The sequence below is a fragment of the Pinus tabuliformis genome, chromosome 4_2 (genome assembly GCF_031772625.1).
Source record: "Pinus tabuliformis cultivar Carrire ecotype Pingquan chromosome 4_2, CPIR1, whole genome shotgun sequence".
NCBI classification, from domain to species: domain Eukaryota; kingdom Viridiplantae; phylum Streptophyta; class Pinopsida; order Pinales; family Pinaceae; genus Pinus; species Pinus tabuliformis.
The window spans coordinates 404745547-404765363 of record NC_142304.1 but is presented as its reverse complement, the minus strand read 5'-3'; the positions used below and the strand labels follow the sequence as shown (position 1 = coordinate 404765363).

The 19817-nt window shown below is 32.5% G+C and overlaps 1 long non-coding RNA gene across 1 annotated transcript; it reads right to left on the bottom strand.

The window, feature by feature from the left end:
• Nucleotides 1-4842: 4842 nt before the first annotated feature.
• LOC149169676 (uncharacterized) lies at nucleotides 4843-5761 on the bottom strand. Its single transcript, XR_016259398.1, has 2 exons — nucleotides 5483-5761; nucleotides 4843-5170 (listed from the first exon to the last, which is right to left on the bottom strand). It is a non-coding gene; the product is annotated as an uncharacterized LOC149169676 (long non-coding RNA).
• Nucleotides 5762-19817: the final 14056 nt, after the last annotated feature.

Below are 19817 nucleotides of genomic sequence, written 5' to 3'. Positions count from 1 at the left end.
GCTGAATGTCAACTTCATCAAAGGCTACCTGCGCTGAGCGAGTTTGGACATGTGGAGGAATCTTTCCTCAATGTGTCAGTGTCCAGGAAGCTTCCAAAATGACACTTGGATCAAAAGATTCGCCTAAGTGAAGAGTAAGAGGTTCTAAAACTCCGAGTGGAAGGTAGAATCTCCAAGTGGACTCAAGAACTGAAGAACAACTGGGGTTGAAGAGGACAACAGTCACACATCAAGCTGACTTATCTTCACTCCAAAACTCTATATAAGGATCTCATCCCATGGGATCTGGAGGCCGGAATTTTGTGCAAAGAATTGCTGTTGGTTTACAGTTGTGAGTATTGGGTGATTGCTTGAGGGAGGTGAAGAAGAGATTTCTCTCCGTCGGGAAGGTGATGCTGGATTAGACCTTTCATGGTTGTATCACCGCCTGAACCTTACTTCCATATATTAATAAAGCATTTGAGGTTCTTCTATTCGCATGTGTTTCAATGGTGTATTGTCTTACTTGCGTCTTTGATTTATGCTAATCCTTGAATCGATTATGAATGCATGCCTCTTGTAGTTTCCTTTTCTTGTCTTATTTGCAGGATCTCGTGTAGCTGGGCCCGTGAAAAGACTTGGATCTGGAAGCAAGCGGCAAACAAAGGAGATTGGATCGACCATTTGCGCAAGACATCGGTAAGTGGATCTCTTCCTTCTATCTCTTGCATGTCATAAAGAAGAAACTTTAGATAGCTTTGCTTTCAGCTGTTGCTAAGGAACTGTCACCCTTAGAGTGGGTTAGGGTCATTCCGAGTTGGATACTTTCCCCCACAACACTCGTGGTGTTGGAATTGATGTTAACCTAGGATGTCTACCTAAGGAGTCAATCGTGGAATCAATTGTGTAAGAATTGATGTCAACGGGCTTGGAGGATTTGTCATGATGATCATAGGTTTGATGATATGTTACTAAGGAATTCCTAATGTTTTCATAGGCTCTACAAGTGGTGGAGAACCATTAAAGACAAATGGAAACATTCTAGGCAAAGAGGAGGTGATTTTCCATGTGCTCAGGCACCTTCTCTAGGAGGCAGTTATGCATAGAGCAAAGATAGCAGAAATTTCTTTAGGATGCATATACTATCCAAGCAACAATTGTCTCTAAGATCCAATTATGTCCCAACAACAATAGCTATAGAGAGGAATTTCTAAATTGTGCGCGCATATAATTTACCATGAACATTTCCCAAGATATTTGCCCAAAATTTTTTATGGTTTAGAGTCGATTTGAGTTGGTCTTGATTCTATAAGGTGATTAAGTCAAGGATAAGTCTCTCATTGAATGAATAAAATGGAGAATCAAGCGAAGGAGAAAAGTACCAAAGTATGGACAGGAGTGTTTGTCTCTCCATATCTATGAGCCATTATTGTTTAATCACTTCAGATAATCTATTTATTAGAGGTAGCCTCAATGTTGGAGAGGTTGGTTCTTTTTTTAGAGTAAGGTATTGGAAAGCAATGATAACATTAAGATACAAAGGTAAGAGGAGAGAAATAGTTGTAGCAAATTGTTGAAGGAGATCAATTTTATTGCAATTTTGTGTGCATGCTTCAATAATTGTTTTATGTAGGTTTATGAAGACATTTGATTGAGCAGATTGCTGCTACCTTAAAGATTTGATGTTAGCACGTTTTAAATGGCACATTTGTATCGCTTACATTGTGTATGCAAGGGATCATAGGTGACTTTATCATTTTTTATTATTGTACAAATTTTGGACGTAGCATTGTGGTTTATGTCTTGTATGGATGTTATTGTTGAGACATGGATGAGTTTTTGTGATCATATTTGTTATGTTGTTGATGGATTTGTGCTGAGAGTGTGTATGTTGGAGGTTTGATGTTTGGTATATTGTATATCATATTTTCCATGGTATTGCAAATTTATATGTATGTTGTTGATTGTGTTGAGGTGATGTATTGATTGTGGCTAAGATTGTGTTGGAGGACATGTATTCAAAGTTTGATATATGACCAAATTGTTTTATTGTGAGTTTAGTATGAAAATGGAAGAAATGTGGCTCACAAGTGTTTGATTACAAAGAGTAGTGGATCGAGTATGAAACATTGTGAAACGTGGTCCACATGAGAGCTTGAAGGTTGGGGCCTCTGGTGAGGCAAGTATTGGCTTGATGTGATAGGGTTTTGTGGCATCCTTTAGATAGAGGACTAAAAAATTGGGAGTGGCAAGTTCCGTCCATAGGTGGCTAGATAGACTATTGGGTGTTGGGGCATCCAACAGGTTGCGGCCTACAAAGATGTGGGATTGGTGGCTTCGAGTGGGTGGTGGCCTGCAAAGTCATGGGAGTGGTGGCTTCCGGTAGGTGTTAGCTTGCAAAGTTCATACAAGTAGTGGCCTAGAGTGAGTAGCGACTTGCATGATTGGAAAGATGTGGCTTGCACACTTGTGGTGGCTAGTGATCATATGTAAAAGAAGATTAGAAGATTAATAAGAAACATGAAGATGAAGACTATCAGCGAACGATGGTTTTTACCCTTTGGGTTCCCACCTTATATTTTGTTTCTCATGTGTTAATTAATGTGTTGTTGATTATGTTTGTTGATATATTCAAGGTTCATGTTTACTTGTTTCTTATGATTTATGGAGAGACCTGCACATGTATTATGCTGCTAATGAATTAATAAAACAAGGTTTATAAGAAAAGGAAAAAAACAGTAAAATTGCTCCATCTAGCGCAATATTAATTCACTTCCTCACACCCTGTCAATGTTGTTCATGCTTCCAACAACAATGTCAACTTTTTTTTAATATTTCTCTTATTAGTTTATTTTGACATCAATATTGTATATATGATTTATGGTTGAATACTCAACGAGTTTGCATCATTCCATGGTTTGGTTTTGTGACTTAGCGATATTATCAAAATTATTTGTCCTTATATTAATTTTTAATATTTAATTATATGTAGTTATCTATATATATATATATATATAGATATAGATATAATAAAGAATTTAATTTAATTTTAAATATAGTTATTAATATTAAATAAAGATTTTTATATTTTATAAATAAAATAAAATAAAATATACATGAACTTAATATCTAGTTATATGGTGTTTATTTTGAAATAAAAATTTTCAAAATTTTAATTTAATTATCAATAATTATTAAGTAATTTAATTATCACTAATTATTAGATGGGTGGTAGAGAGTTTTCCTTCACAAAATATTCTAGAAAATGCATAGTGATACAAAAATCAAGTTTAGTATACAGAAATCAAAAGTTGAAACTTTTTTCCAAAGAAATTGTGTGCTTTAATTAAATTGATTACTTAAAAAAAATGTTATAAGAACAAGTGTCATATGAAATGAGTTATTGTTTTTTGGTATGTAGTAATGACAATTGATGGTATTGTAATAAAATTTATTTACAAATTAAATATTCATGATAAAAAAAGAGTAAATCTACATAGTTAAGAATTTCTTTCCATGTTTTTTAAATAAATAAATATGTATATATATATATATATATATATATTTTAACATATATTAATTGTTTCTATTATTTAATAATAATAAAGTTATTATTTAGTTAATAATAAAATTATTTAGTTAATTTTATGTTTTTTTTAATTTATTTTGAAGCTATTTATAAATAAATGTTTATAGATTTTTATTGGACACTTAATTTATATAAATACACTAACTTTACAATCATCTTAAAACTAAATTAATATTATTATAAAGAGTGAGTGGGCTTATAGTTAAGAGCATGTGTTTCCTAGTAAAAAGTCACAAGTTCAAAATCAGGGGGGTAGAGTATGTATGCTTTTCTAGAGGGGTAGAGTATGTATGATTTGCTAAACATAGCAGTCAAATAGCTGCCAAGAGGTGGATTCCTTACCCCACAAACAAAAAAGTCTCATACACCAATTTAGTATCTAACCTAACCTGAACCTTAAAATTAGATAATAATATTTTTGTAAATTTCAGACTTAAACCCATAACTTCATAGTCATAATTTTCCTTCACATTTGAAAGAAAGTCTGGACACCGTCACACTCCGAACTCAAGTGCGTTTGGGAGCAAGCCTTATCTTACTTTGGCGGGTTTTCATCCCCTATGTACAGACCACAGCTACCAAATTCCGGGGTATTGGTAAAAAATGGGAATATTCGTCATCGTTGTGGGGAGAGATGAAAACTAATTTAACAGAAGTTCGCTTTATACCCAAATCCCAAAACATTAATGGAAAGTTTAACAGGGCTATAGTTTAACCAGGCCAGACAGGAAGCAGTCAGCAGAGCAAGTCAAAGTCAAAGAAATAGACAACCTTATTCAGATTACAAGTAGGTTTGATAGATTATGAAATATAGATGAATTTTCTAAAGCATGAAATTTTTTTAATCAAATTATTAACTATGGTACAGACTACTAATCACTATCAAGAGATACTATGGTACAGACTCCTAATCACTATCAAGGAGATATGAGTCCAAGTGAAGCTTTCATATGTCAAAATTTTACTTCATTAAAGCGCTCATTTACCCTCATACCTATTGCAATAACCAGTATTTCTGAGACAGACTTCAGAAGTCCAATAATTAAAGGTTGTTATCATAAATTTGAAAAAGTTACAGAACATCTCCCACGATTATTAATTTTTTTCGTTTATTATTGTCAAGATTCTCACTGAGATACTTGTTTTAATGGGAGCATTTTTATTCCTATGGAAAAGGTGGTATTGTTGTCTATTGACAATATTCTTAAAATTTTGATAAATTTTCTCAAAATGTAAAATATGAATCACTGTTTTATATGTGTAAACAAAGAAAATCCAAGTAAACTCCAATCACTGTTTTATATGTGTAAACAAATAACTGAAAGTACAGCAATACGTCGATTAGAATCATAGATTTCATGATTTTCAACGCACAGAAAGATGGATAACTCCATGGCAACTAATTAAAATCATAATTCGGAACCGCCTAAACGTCATTTATTTATAAACATTAATATGGAGATCTTTTAAGATCCACTTACACGCATACTTTCACTCTTGAGGAGATAAGAAGGCCTATCACATTCATAGAAAATTAAACAAATTGCCATGGAAATACAAATATGGAAAGATATATATCATGCCACTAACGTCCTCCATGTCCTCCGCCACCGCCTCCCTGACCGCCACCCCCGCCTCCCTGACCGCCACCCCCGCCTCCTGATCCAGGACCTCCCTGCTGGCCTCTACCACCGCCACCGCCACCTCCAGGACCTCCTCCGCCACCACCAAGGCCAGGTCCCCCTCCTCCACCAGGTCCTCCTCCTACACCACCCCCACCAGGTCCACCACCTCCACCACCAGGTTGTCCACCACCACCCCCACCAGGTCCTCCTCCACCGCCACCCCCACCAGGTCCTCCTCCCCCGCCACCTCCAGGTCGTCCTCCACCACCACCAGGTCCTCCGCCACCACCTCCACGACCAGCCATGTTTACTTACTTCTTACTGCACAATTTGAGGTCTTCCACTGAAGATATATAAAAAACAATATATTACCATACAATTTGAATCATATTTATATACTTCTTTTTCCCTCTCGCTCCTCTATGGCGGTGCGGACATTAAAATTCAGCTACCATTCAAGAGTGATTAGTCCGTGGGGAATGGTTGTTCAATTAGATGGAGGGATTATTAGCCGGTGGTACAAGATAAGATAATAATGGTCGTCTTCCTAACTTACAAGTCAAGTCAAGTAGTTTCATTGGGCTTCCTCTTTTTTTTTTCTTTTTTTTTCTTTTTTTGGGATAAAATCTGATGGTGGGATGATAATAGGATAATATTTTATTATTTAAATTATTATTTTTCAAGTAAAAATAAATAATATTTATTAATATTTTTTTAATTACTAATAAGAATTATATATATTATTTTTATTATTATTTAATTTTAAAGTTATTGTTAAGGCAGACCCTGAATTAGTGGATAAGAATTTTTTCTGTTTTTGAACAAAAAAATTATCTCAAAATAAATTTACCAAAACATACATGCTCTACTTGATTTTAAATCTGTAACTTAAAAAAAAATAAACAATCTTAACTTTGTTTTATGCCCTTAACAATTATATATAAACCTTATTTTATAATTATTATTTTTTTAATAAAATAAAATAACAAAATATAATATTTTTATTTTTTATTTGTTAAATAAAAATAAATTCAATATTCATTTATCTCTCCTTTAAGTTACTAACCATTATATCAATAAATATATATACAATCAATCCAACAAAAAAGATTTTCACATTATATTTAATTGCAATAACAACAGCAAAAACAATAACGTAAACTGTACACAATATCTAGGTTCTAACATTGACTCCTCCTGCAACCCACATCTTCTATGTTCAAATTAACTTTACCACACACTTTACCATCTCTGTGTGTAAAATATCTCGAAAATAAAAGTCACTCTCCTTTGCTGCACAAAAGACAAATCGCAGGGTTATGCAGCAGTTATATATATATAATAATGTTCAAAATATGTTTTTTCTATTTAACTCAGCCACACTCACTCTACTATAATTCCATTTAAAATATCATTATAACTAGAATTTAAACTATCCATATAACTAATCACTTTAAAATATACATTTTTAATATTATTATATTAACAAATTAATATATATAATTTTTAATATATTATTAAAAAATTAAATATATCTTTTATATATTTTTCTATTAAGCTAAAAATATATATATTTTTTTTCTATATATTTTCCTATTCAATATATCCACTCACTCTATTATAATTCTATTTAAAATATCATTATAACTAGAATTTAAAATATCTATATATTTAATCATTTTAAAATATACATTTTTAATATTATTATATTAATAAATTAGTATACATAATTTTTAATATAATATATAGAACAAAGTTTGATCTCAACAAATATTAACCATCATCATCATTATCTATATCTAAAATAATATTCAAAATATATTTTTCTTTCTATATATTTTTTTATTTTTAATTCTATTTAAAATATCCATATAACTTATAACTTTAAAATATATATATTTTTAATATTGTTATATTAATAATATATTTTTTTATTTTTGAATATCCCACTTTTCTCTTCACTATCCCACTTTTCATATGTCATAGGTTGGGCAAGGCAATGGGAAAAGATAAGATTATAATAATATTATCTATTTTTTCAATATTTTTTTCGAAAAAGACATCATTATTCAGCTCTTTACAAAGTATTGAACGGATAATGTAGTGAATATAAAGGATTACACATATTTAATTTTTAATTTAATTAAAAATAATAATTAAAATATGATAAATATATTAAATTAATTTAATTCAATCCGTTATATTGTAATTTTTTTATAAAAATCATAAAATATTATAATATAATATATATTGTATTAATATTTTTAATAATGATCCATATTCATGTTATTTTATAACATGTAAAAATTTAATAAACATAATTGTGTATCAATTTTTTAATAAAATTAAAAATAAAAATATATATAGAAAAAGTTTTAATGTTACATTTAAACATAGTAAAATAATATTTTTATTAACAAATTTAAAAAATAATAATAAAATAATTCCAATGTTGATGACAATAAAATAATTCAATTTTTTTTTACATTTAATTTTATAGACAAACAACATAGTTTAAATTAAAATATTGTTTTCTACTTTTTAAAATGAGAGATGTGTAATTCTTCTATTATTCAATATAGAATTAATTAGTAATTTTTAAAAATAATATTGATAGTACAATGCAATATAAAAATTATGCTAATGAGGGAGATTTGTAATTCTTTTAACACTAAAGTTCACATGAAATAATGTAATTATTTATTTATCTAAAAAGATAGAGGCTATGTATCCATTATATAAAGTAAATGAAAATAAGAATTTTGATACAATGTTTATACAAATATTAATTTAATGAAATCTTAACAATTTTGAGACAATGTCTATACAAATATTAATATTGATGAAATCTTAACAATTTTGAGACAATGTTTTTACAAATATTCATATTGATGAAATTTTTCCAAGAAAATTGTGTATGATATTAGCATTGTCCAACTTTTGGAGTAGACACTCCACCCATCATCAAGGACCAGAAATTTTAATGATGATCACATGATTACTAAAAAGACTTAAATATGTAAGGACACAAAGTAGTCATTATAAGACAATTGATGTGTAAAAAATAAATTAATTGAAATTATGTTAAGATAGAAACAAAATATTAAAATTATTAAGAAAATATTCAAAATTAATTAATATAAAAATCAATTAATTAAAATTAGGTTAAATATTCAAAGACTATGGAAAAATTATTAAGAAAAAGATAAGGGAGAATTAAGGGTTTATACATCATAATGGAAAGAGGTTAATGAAAAATAATGAACTAATATAGTGTATAAAATATTAAAAGAAAATTATGATATATAAAATCATGATTTCTTTTTCTCCTTGATTTTATGTATCTTTTTTTAAGCTTTTACACCTTATGCTAGTTCATTATTTTTTATTACATTGTCTCCATTATGATGTAAATGCCCTTTCTCTTTTTATGTCTTTTTTATTAATTTTTCCATATATATATGTTGAATATTTTCTTATTATATTATAATAGCTACTTTGTGGCTTTTACCTATTTAAGTCTCCTCTGCATTCATGTGATCATTATCAAGATTTTTGGACTGTAATGATGGGTGGAGTGTCCACCTGAAATGTTGGACAATGCTAATATCATACATAGTTTTCTTCCAAAAGTTTTCATCAATAAAAAATTCCTATATATATATATATATAAAGAGAGATCAATTAAATGAAAATAGAAAATTTCCTGGGGTTAAACCATTTTATTATAACTTTGCTCAAAATAAAGGAGATATGTAATTCTTCGTATTAATAGCTCAAAATAAGGGAGAAATGTAATTCCTCATATGAATAGGTGCTTGTGCATTTTACTTTAGAGTATAAGAGAGATTTGCAATTCTTTCAATACTTAATAGGGAGTTGACATGTAATTTTTTTTAAATATATTAATATAATAATAATAAATTCAATATAAATATATAGAAAGAGGGAGATTGTGTATAATATATTTTAAAAAATGAAATATTTTAGTAGAAAAAATAAAAATAAAATGAACACATTTTATTAATATGTTGCTCAAGATGAAGGAGATGTGTAATTCCTTCCATGGTTAGCATGGAGTTCACACACACAGATATATATATATATATATAGATATATATATATATCCATGTTAACCCTAGATATATCAAACACAGAAAGGGATCAAATCTCTCAAGGTGAAAACTTTTCTTTTATGTTTTGGTCCCTCTCAAGGCTAGAAAGATCTGAGGTTAACAATATCTATGCAAGTTAAATTAAAGTTAAAAATACAACTTATTGTTAATTTTTCATATAACAATAAAGATTCAATGAATACTTGTTTATATTTGTGATTTATTAACGAAATTAAAAAACTCTCGATCTACCCATTTTCAAAAGGAATTAAATTTCTCAAGATGCAAACCTCAAACCTCTAACCTCTTTTTGAGTGTAAAATGTGAAGAAATATTTGCATCTCGAAAGATTTCATTCCTATCACCCCTTGGTAGATCTAAAGTTAATATGGATCTATATTTTTATAGATATAAATTATATTATTAAGAACCAAAATATATCATCTTAACTCACTATGAATCTACCTAGCCTTTGAGAGGAATTAAATATCTCAAACATTTACTCAAGTTTCTCACTCAAAAAAAGGTTTACATACTGAAATATTTGATGTGGATTTGATACCTCTCCACAATTAGTAAACTTGGGAATTAAAATAAATTATACTGTCTATATAATCCAGGTGGATATTGGTGACCACCCACCTGTTCCACTTGGACCCCACTATTGTTTCTTTTAGTTTCCTTAAAAGTTACAACCCCGGGAAGTTGAAGTTCCAACTAACCCCAACGGGACGCACCAGATTTTGGTGCTCATCTCCTAGGGTAATATTTTTGGATTTTTAAGGTTTCCCATTGCTTCTTAATGATAAAAATGCCTCTAAGCCTCATCGTAACATATTTCAGAAGGCATGTAGTTGTCACATATCTTCTTAGAGATAATTTATCGTCATCCAAACTAGTTTATTTCCATTCTACATGTAAGAGTTTTGAGTACTTTTTTATTAACGAATTAAAGTTTTGTTTTCGATGTAGCTCTGTGTTTCCATTTATATCTATATTTCATTTCATTCCTACATAATTCCATATCAGCGATATCAAAGCAACCTACTCTTGCTCTGTTTTTTTGTGCATGTACCCAACGAGATCAGGGTATAAGGAGTTGGGACTTAAACTGGTTGAACCTTTGCAAGACTGCCCCTGTCAAAACTTATGACTTTCCCGGAAGAAGAAAATAAATAAGAGGGAGTAGGAGATCCTATCAAATTGCTACTTGAAGAATCCCTCGAGAATAAAAGGAATGAGATAATGGACAACTTTTCCCAAATCCTTCGACAGATGCTCACCGGTGATGCATATTCATCCAATAGTCACTTCGGAGGAACCACCCCCTTCAAAGTACAATTGAAATTTGATATCCCTATATTTGAAAGTTAAATAGATGCAGATGTTGTAGATAAATGGTTGAATCCGATGTAGGGTTTTTTTTTCATTCCATTGTTTCTCTAATAGGGAGAAGATTACCTTTTCACTACTTAAGATCCCTCCCTGTGTCAAGGACTGGTGGGAAACTTATTATGAGAAAAGGATGGAGAAACCCTCTTTGTTCATATTCGCACCCACTTGGAACTCTTACCGAGATTCTTTCAAGGAACAATATTACCCCGTGGGGAGCTATGAGGAGCAATACATATAATCGACCACGCTATGGTAGTAAAGGGATCAAGATGTGCATGAGTTCACAAATATTTTTCATATTCTACGCACAAAGATGGGTATCAAACACTCTAAGAGATATCTAGTGCTCAAGTACCACAGTACTATGTGCAAATACATTCAGGAAGAAGTGGAGTTTCTGGACATCTCGTTTCTTGGTGCAGCATACCAATATGTTGCCAATATTGAACAAAAAAATAAACAGAATAAGCGAGACTTTGGATTTGTGAATCAGAAGTAGGGAAAATGTGCCCCCAAACCACAAAACAAAGGACAAAGCCAAGGCGTGGTGACCCAGGAAAACCCATCGAAGCCACAAGAAAAGAACAACACCATGAGGACAAAGAAGGACACAAGTAAGAGGTGTGAGTTCTACAAGAATACCACCCACAACACAAGTGAGTGTCATTCCAAGCAGGCACTAATGGCTGAGCTGAAGGTTTCAGAGTGAAATGCATGTTCTAACTTGGAGTCAAACCTCGATAAGGGGAATGAAAAAGAGAAGCATATTATTGATGCAGAGCCTAGTACCACCATTTCCACCAACAAGGTCTAGAAGATTGAGCCCTAAGACTTAGAGGAAGGGGAGCGTCTCTTTCACTCACAGATGTGGTGTAGGTATCACCATTGCAATTCATTGTCAACAATGGGAGCCAAAAGAACCTCATCTCAATAGAATTCGTTAAGCGGTGAGGTTTGCCGACCACACTACACTTGTAGCCATACACCATTGGGTGGCTCCACCAAGGACGAGATCTCTGCATCAACCCAAAGTGTTTCCTTCTCTACAACATCAAACCCTTCACGGATGAGGTGTTTTGTGACATTGTTCCTCTTGAATCTTGTGATATACGATTAGTCCAGCCATAATTGTGGAAGTTTCATGTTGTGTATGAGTCTAGGCCTCACAATATTATTATTACTTTGGGCAATAAGTTATACAGGATACTAGAGGTAACCCTGCCTACTGCCTTCTCTTCGATATTTTTTAAGAAATGCAGTAAGATCATCTCCCTGACCGGGAAATTTTTTTTCTTTCTAATTCACTCTCAAAATAAGGGGAAGATCGTGGCCACATCCATGGCCCCCAGGAAGGGATCATCCATGAATAAAAAGAAGGTGTATAAGGTCATGGAAGAATACAAGGACATCATCTCCTCACCCATAGGGGTACCCTTGCACTATCAGGTCAAGCATTTGATCAATCAGACTCCCGGAGCACCTATACCCAATGGATCAATATATTGTCATTCCATTCTCGAAAATGAAGAGATCAAGTGGCAGATCCATGAGTTTCTCCAAAAACGACACATCCAACCAAGTTCCTCACCTTGTGGGAGACCGATTGTACTTGTACATAAGAAGGATGGGACTTCGAAGCTTTGGATTGATTATTGGGCAACAAAAAAATCACTATCAAGAATAGGAACCCAATCCCATGGATTGATGACCTTCTAGACCAGATAAAGTAGGCCAAGTATTTTAGCAAGATCAATTTGAAGTCTAGCTATCACTAGGTTCCAATAGAGCCCACAAATGTATGGGAAACTTCTTTCAAATCCAAGGCCTTTTTGAATGGTGTTCATGCCTTTTGGATTGAAAAATTCCTCTGCTAATTTTATGAGGTTGATGGAAAACATCTTGTGGCCTTTCACACACTCGTTCATGGTTGTTTATCTAGATGACATCCTCATATTCAACAAGATTTGGGAAGAACACTTGCAACACATTTGGCATCTCCTTCAAACCCTGTGACAACACAAACTATGTGCCAACTTGGAGAAATGTACCTTTGGCATCATCTAGGTCCAATATCTAGGCTACATCAAAGATGAGCAAGGTGTGTATGTGGATTTGGCTATGATCCAAGTCATTTGGGATTGGTCATCCTCAACCACTCTAATCGAGATTCACAATAGTTTGTGTCTTACCAATTTTTATCGGAGTTTCATGTTGGGATTCTCCCATATCACTTGGCCTTTAAGTCAGATTACCAAGGGTGGAGAGAAACAAAAGTTTTCCTATTATGAGTCCCAACATAAGGCATTTGTTGAGCTGAATCATGGCCTCTTCTTTGCACCTGTACTCAAATTTCCCAGCTTAAAAAAACCATTTGAAATTGAGATAGATGCCTCTGACTATGCTATTGATACAGTCCTCACCTATCATAGGCATCCAGGTGTCTAGTCAATTTAACGTCTTAAATTGCTCTACATAAATTATCAATCCGGGTATCGTAAACTGATGAAGTGTAGTGCACCATATGTGCTTAGTTAACCATTTTTCTTACTTCGTTGTTTTATAGTTTTTATCTTGTTTTGAGGTTTTGTTCTTGTTGATCTCCTAAAGTGTCTAATTCAAATGGAAATCCTATTCTAAGGTCTTAAGAATACTTTTAAAGGTCAAATATGGATGTAGATTTCAAGATAAGGTTTATGTCCCTTATGGTAACTTCCAAAACTTAGCACTTCAAAAGATCTCAAAACATGTTATTGATAAAATTAATACTTGAACAGGAATGTAAATATGCAGCTACTTAAATCAAACAAAATATGAAATACTGATCATGAAATCACTGTCTCTGCTGCCCATCTAATTACAGAAATAAAATCTAAACTATTGCACTCAAACAAACCAAAAATTGCAGACTAACGAAAGCAAGATCAATTTACTTCACTTATAATCCGATAGCTTGCCAAGTAGCTTTTCGGGGTTAATCCATGGCTCCGGAGATAACATCAAATAACATGAAGAAATTGATATCTAAATTACCTACTTGCAGATTAATGAAAGAAAAATCAAATTACTTCACTTATAATCCGATAGCTAGCCAAGTAGCTTTTCGAATTTAATCCATGGCTCCAGAAATAACGTCAAATAACATGAAGAACTTGATATCTAAATTACCTACTTGCAGATTAATGAAAGAAAAATCAAATTACTTCACTTATAATCTGATAGCTCGCCAAGTAGCTTTTCGGGGTTAAGCCATGGCTCCAGAGATAACGTCAAATAACATGAAGAACTTGATATCTAAATTACCTACTTGTAGATTAATGAAAGCAAAATCAAATTACTTCACTTATAATCCGATAGCTCGCCAAGTAGTTTTTCGGGGTTAAGCCATGGCTCTGGAGATAACGTCAAATAACATGAAGAATTTGATATCTAAACTAGCTAACAACAACAAATAAATAAGATTGAAATCAAAGCATAATTGAAATTGAAAAGCTTAAGAAAACGTTCAGCAGAGAGGCAAATCTCATGTCATTATTTGATGCAAAAACATGTAAAGAAAAGTTAATCTACAATCAACCGGTTGAACACACTTGCATGAATTAAAATTGCATGAATGGAAAATCTAATCTATCAAACTTGAAAGCAATAAAATGACATAATGAAATGAAAGCAAAATTACAAAATAAAATCTACTCTACCTTACATTCTAATGTGCTCCATAACATCTACATCACATCTCCTTCCATGTTGAGAACATCAAAACTTTATTCAAATTCTTCAAAATTATAAAGTACAACAAAGCTCTCCAAATCTTTCCAAAGCCATCAAGGAAGAACTACAAACTCCAAGCTAAAGAACTAAAAGCCAAGCTAAGCTAAGACTAACAAATGAAAGAGAGAGATCTCCTATTTATACAAAAAGATGAGAAGCCATCTCATTAATGAGAGTCCATGAATCTCTCCCTCTACCTCTAGAGTTCTAATCAAAATAGGAACTGATAAGACACATGTCTTCTTAGAGTTTTAATACAATTAGGAGATGTGACACATATCCTCATGATCCCATGATTCTTTCCACTCAAATTCTAATTTGGCCTTAGAGTGCCACATCAAAGTCTTCTAGAAGCCTCCTTTTAACCTACACATGCCAACAATCTCAACCCACTTGTTAGGTATAAGCATATGCACATTATTTTCTAATTTTTAACCACAAATTCACTTAAAAAGGTTAAGAATTAATAAAGTTTGGAAAAACATAAATTTGGCCCAATGGTAATGAAAGTGGGATGAATGTAGCGACATAGTAATGAAATGGAAGTGAAATGGAGGTGATATAATGGACATAATAGTGAAAGTGTAATGGAAATGAATGACATTTTCAAGACCCAACATACCCCCCAACTAAAACTATTGCATGTCCTCATGCAATATATATTACATTAATTCTTTTGATCCTTGAGCTTTGTCTTAACTTTGCATGATATCATTTGATAACTTCATATTTCTGCAAAGTGTTTTACTTGAATTGCAACATGGTTGGTTCTTGTGTTACAACCATTTTTATTTTTTTTTGGTTGCATTCTATTTTGATCTTTGAACTTTGCATAATGATATTTTTATTATTGTTGCAAAGTATATCTTTATTGGATTTCATGATGGTTGGTTCTTGTGTGACAACCATGATTTTATTTGTATCCAATTTATCCTTTAAGCACTTTTTGAAAAGCCATTGTATGCTCATAATAAAAATGTAATAATTAATATATGTTGGAAGTATGTGGGCTCCTAAGTATGATATGGACATGGAAAGATATGAAGATGAATGTATTCCCCCCCAACTGATGGTATTGGCAATTTTATGAAATGAGGAAGAGAAATGTTTTTCCAACAATTATCATTCTTGCTTTTTATGGAATTCTATGGTCAAAAGTTAGAAAATGACGTACCTTAACTTACCCTTTGGAATGGATGAGTTGTATATGTGGTGGCTGCAAAATTCTGATCATATTCTTCTTCAAGTGGCTGAACAAGAAAAGTCATGGATAAAAAGTTAAGATGACTTTTTATTGCTTCTACTAAAACTTGTTGAATCTGCTCCAAAATTCTGAAAATAATAGTCTTCATGTCTTCATAACTCGTTGGCACAATTCCTACTATGTGAAAAGATGTTCTGATGTTGAACATAGCAGGAAATTGTTGACTTAGTGGCCATTAATGGATGCCACTAGTCAACACGAGAACTCTCACCATTGATGACAATGAGAGTCAAGATGCCCAAACACATCTTGCTAGGTATGAATGGTTTTGCCGATGTCAAGTCACCTAGAAGATCTGATGAACAAGGGACATTAATGTATTCCCATTGTTTGTCAGCATGAGGACTTTCCATTAAGGCATGCAAGTCTCAAGGTGTTTTTACAAAGAACTTAGACTCAAAGGACTATGGACTCAATAATTTGCATTGAAGCAGGGCTTATTTGCGAAATGAAAATGACAGGAAATGAAAGATGAAAATGGAAGATGGAAATGGAGAGCATAAATGGCAATGGGAAATAAACATGGGAATGAGCCTCTTACTTTTATTTGTGGGTTATGAATGGAAAAAAAGATATGGAAAGTGTATGTGGATGTAAATGGAAAATATAAAGTGAAATGAGGTGAATGGTTTATTATGACGTATGGATGTGATGGAGACAATAGTATCTGAAATATTTTCAAGTGTTTGGATCTGATTTTGCATCAGCATATTTCCTCTTTGTTGCTGATCATCCTCTTATGAAACAAATTGGTCCCTTAGAAAGACACCATTCTCTTGTAGTCATTTGTCCTTCCTCCTGGAACCTGCAAAAAAGCTAATACTTCTTCTGCAATGGAATGTAAGATTATCAAAGAAGATAGGTGATCAATCTCTCTAGTGATCACACAAAGCTAAGAATTTGTATTAATGAAACATGTTCTCAAAGGAAAAATCAAAAGAATTTATACATGTTTTGGAATTAGTACCTCAAGTTGATGTTGCTTCTTTTCAGCAATTTATTTCATTATTTACCATTTCAAACTCTAATGATAGATTTCACATTGTGTAGATCTTCTTGAGATCTTTCTAATGATACTTGAATCATCAAAATCTGATTTTGTATGAAAATGTTAGGCGGATTTGAACAATGAGGTTGCTCTGCTGCAAATTGATGTTTAGCTGTGGAATTGGACTTTAGCTGCAGTATGTGCACAGTTTCTATAGCTAAAATCTTGAATAAAAAGTTAGCCATTCATCTTTCATCATCGGTCCAAAATTAATAAATACCTTCAGAAAAGTGAGCAAATAACTTATTCATTTCTTTGATTCAAAATTATTATTTTTTTCCTTGACATGCGGCGACTTGGAGTGGCGACTTAGTGATAACACACACCTTGAATTCCTTTTGACCAAGGTCTTTTTCATCGACTTGGATCAAATGTATAGGACACCATCCATGTACTGACATTTTCCCAGCTACCCATGTGGTTTGTTTCATCTCTTGACACCTATAACCTATAAAAGTATGAAAATGGTTGCGGAATTGCCAGTGAGTTGCGGAATCAGGCTGCATTTCACAGCTAAAAGACAACCAACCATTAATGTTCTGATTTAAGTTATTGGAAAAGAGATTTTATGTAGCCAAGTACCAGGGAGATAGATCCTATGATCACAGTTAGTGCACAAGACCAATTATTCATGATCTGTTATATTTTTTTATTTTCTTCACTGCCTGCCTGAAAAATAAAAACTTTGTAAATGGTATATGAAGCAAAACAGTTTTAGTGATGAAAATATATTAGAGTAATGGAAATGTATGATCTTTTCAACAGCTTTGATGACTCCTTCGATTCTGTCCTCATAATGAGACCCATCATTTTTGTTCTCGGCTACTCTTCAGAATTCCCTTTACTATTTGAGAAATGGAGTGACTGCATGGATAGAAATCAGACGTTTATGGATATGGAAATGGAATGAAAATGTATATGGAAGCTAATGATCGTGACTAAAGTGACTATATGTACAGAATATGTGAAAACAGAGTAACTATATGCACAGACTGTGTGAAAACAGGGTGTTTGTTATACACAGGTAGTATGAAAACGGAGTGACTGTGTATGCAAAGAGGCCGCAGAGATATGGAAAGGGAAAAAAAATCAGTGTAATGAACAACTAATCAGGGTTTTAGAGTCGTATGCAGTCAGCTTACGATTCGCAAGAATCCAGTATTGCCATTCATGAAAATGTTGCTACAATTCAAATCTCTACGAATCATGCAATGTGTGTGACTATGCAAATAATGAAATCCATCCAAGTAAAGCGTCGAGAATTCTACGAAAAGAACATAGGAATATCTGTTTAAACAGGTGGAGTAGTGAAGTTTGATTGAAAATGACATATCATTTTGGAAGAGTCGTACTCAATTGTGATACGTCATGTATCTTGTTGTTAAATTGAAGTACACGCCATGGAGATCGTTAGACATTTAAAGACAAGAGGCATGGCATAAACAGGATTGAATTCCAGCACACAATATGTTCCCAAATTGAATTTTCCCTCTCCAAGCATGCCGAGTTAAAACAACAGACTGTTCATTAAATTAAACTCATTTTTCTTCACGCAACATGCAGAAATAGGCTTTAGAGAACAGAGAATTTCTCCTAAACTGATGTGAATTTATTAAAACGGTTTTTGATTTATCTAATTGACCCTATTGGAAAAAAAAACCCATGTTTTATTTTTCCCAAATTCATCTCTGTTTGGCCAGATCGTGCAGTTGAAGTTTGACATTTTTCAATGTTTTGCTTTTTTCCTAAGTTGCTGCATTCGGCTATGAAATGAATTTCTAAGAGAAAAATTATTTTCAGATGTATTCTCAGTGTATGAATCAGTGAAACAAATCTCCAAAATGGCATACAATTTTCCTCCAGCATCCGAAGCAATCGGTTTTCCAAGTCGACTCAACTCTGTGTTAATATCAGCAATATTTTTGTTGGTAAATGACTGAAGGTTTGGGATGGTAACTTAATTACAGTTTCAAGATGCTTCGAAAGAATCTTCACAAGATGTTCTAATCTCATTTTGTGTGCTATACGTTTATAGTATGTATTATTTGAAAAATATTCCAGCTCTCTTCGTTTTGCAACAGTCATTTCAACACTTTTGCTGATATCTGCCTGAGGGTGATTCATAACATCAACCCAAGGAAACTGCAAACACTATTTTGAAAGCCATACAAGAAATTTTTTTTCTCATCTTATTTTTTTTTACAACAGTCCAAGCAATTCTATCTGTTGAATTTGCACTTTTGAATTTTTTTTTTAAATGTTCTTGCAGGTTTGTTTTAAGGCCAAAACTTCAAACAGAAATGCAGATTTCTATTGAAGCCACAATGAAAACTAGAATTGGGGATAGCCTTTGATTGTTTCTTTTATTTTTCTCTGAAATTGTGAAATTTTATAAGAATGATTTAATGATTTGAAATTTTAGACAGCAAATACTTAGTAAAATATGTTAAAAACAGGACTTTGACTGAAGTCTTAAGCTGTTTTTTTTTATCAATCTGGGTTGGGTGACTAGGATAGGATCCATGTCAGGACAATTCCGAAGATGCCCATGTGGTTGGTTTCTTCATTGGACGCTTGTAACCTACTAAACCTTGAAATTGGCTGCGGAATTAATAGTTAGCTGCAGAATCAGGGTGCATTCCGCAGCTAATTTACAGAATCTTATTAAAACAGGACACAGTGTTTTGAGGACCACTACAAACCATAACCAGTCAATCTTGGACAGCTGAACCTATCAAAGCAGTTGGGTTTCATTTTTTTTTTTTTTTTTTGAATCAATTGAAATGATGAAGTTTATTTTGTCTCCTTTTTTCTTCTTCTTCCTTTTTTTTTACATAATAATCATTTTTCTGATCCTCCAGATTACACAAAGTGCAGGAGGAGAGCATACTCAAGAATTATTAAAAAAAAATTAGATGTAAGAAATAAGGTCTCCTAATTACACTTCCCCAGCATTGGCGCCAAAATGTCTAGTAAATTTAACGTCTTAAATTGCTCTACATAAATTATCAATCCGAGTATCGTAAACTGATGA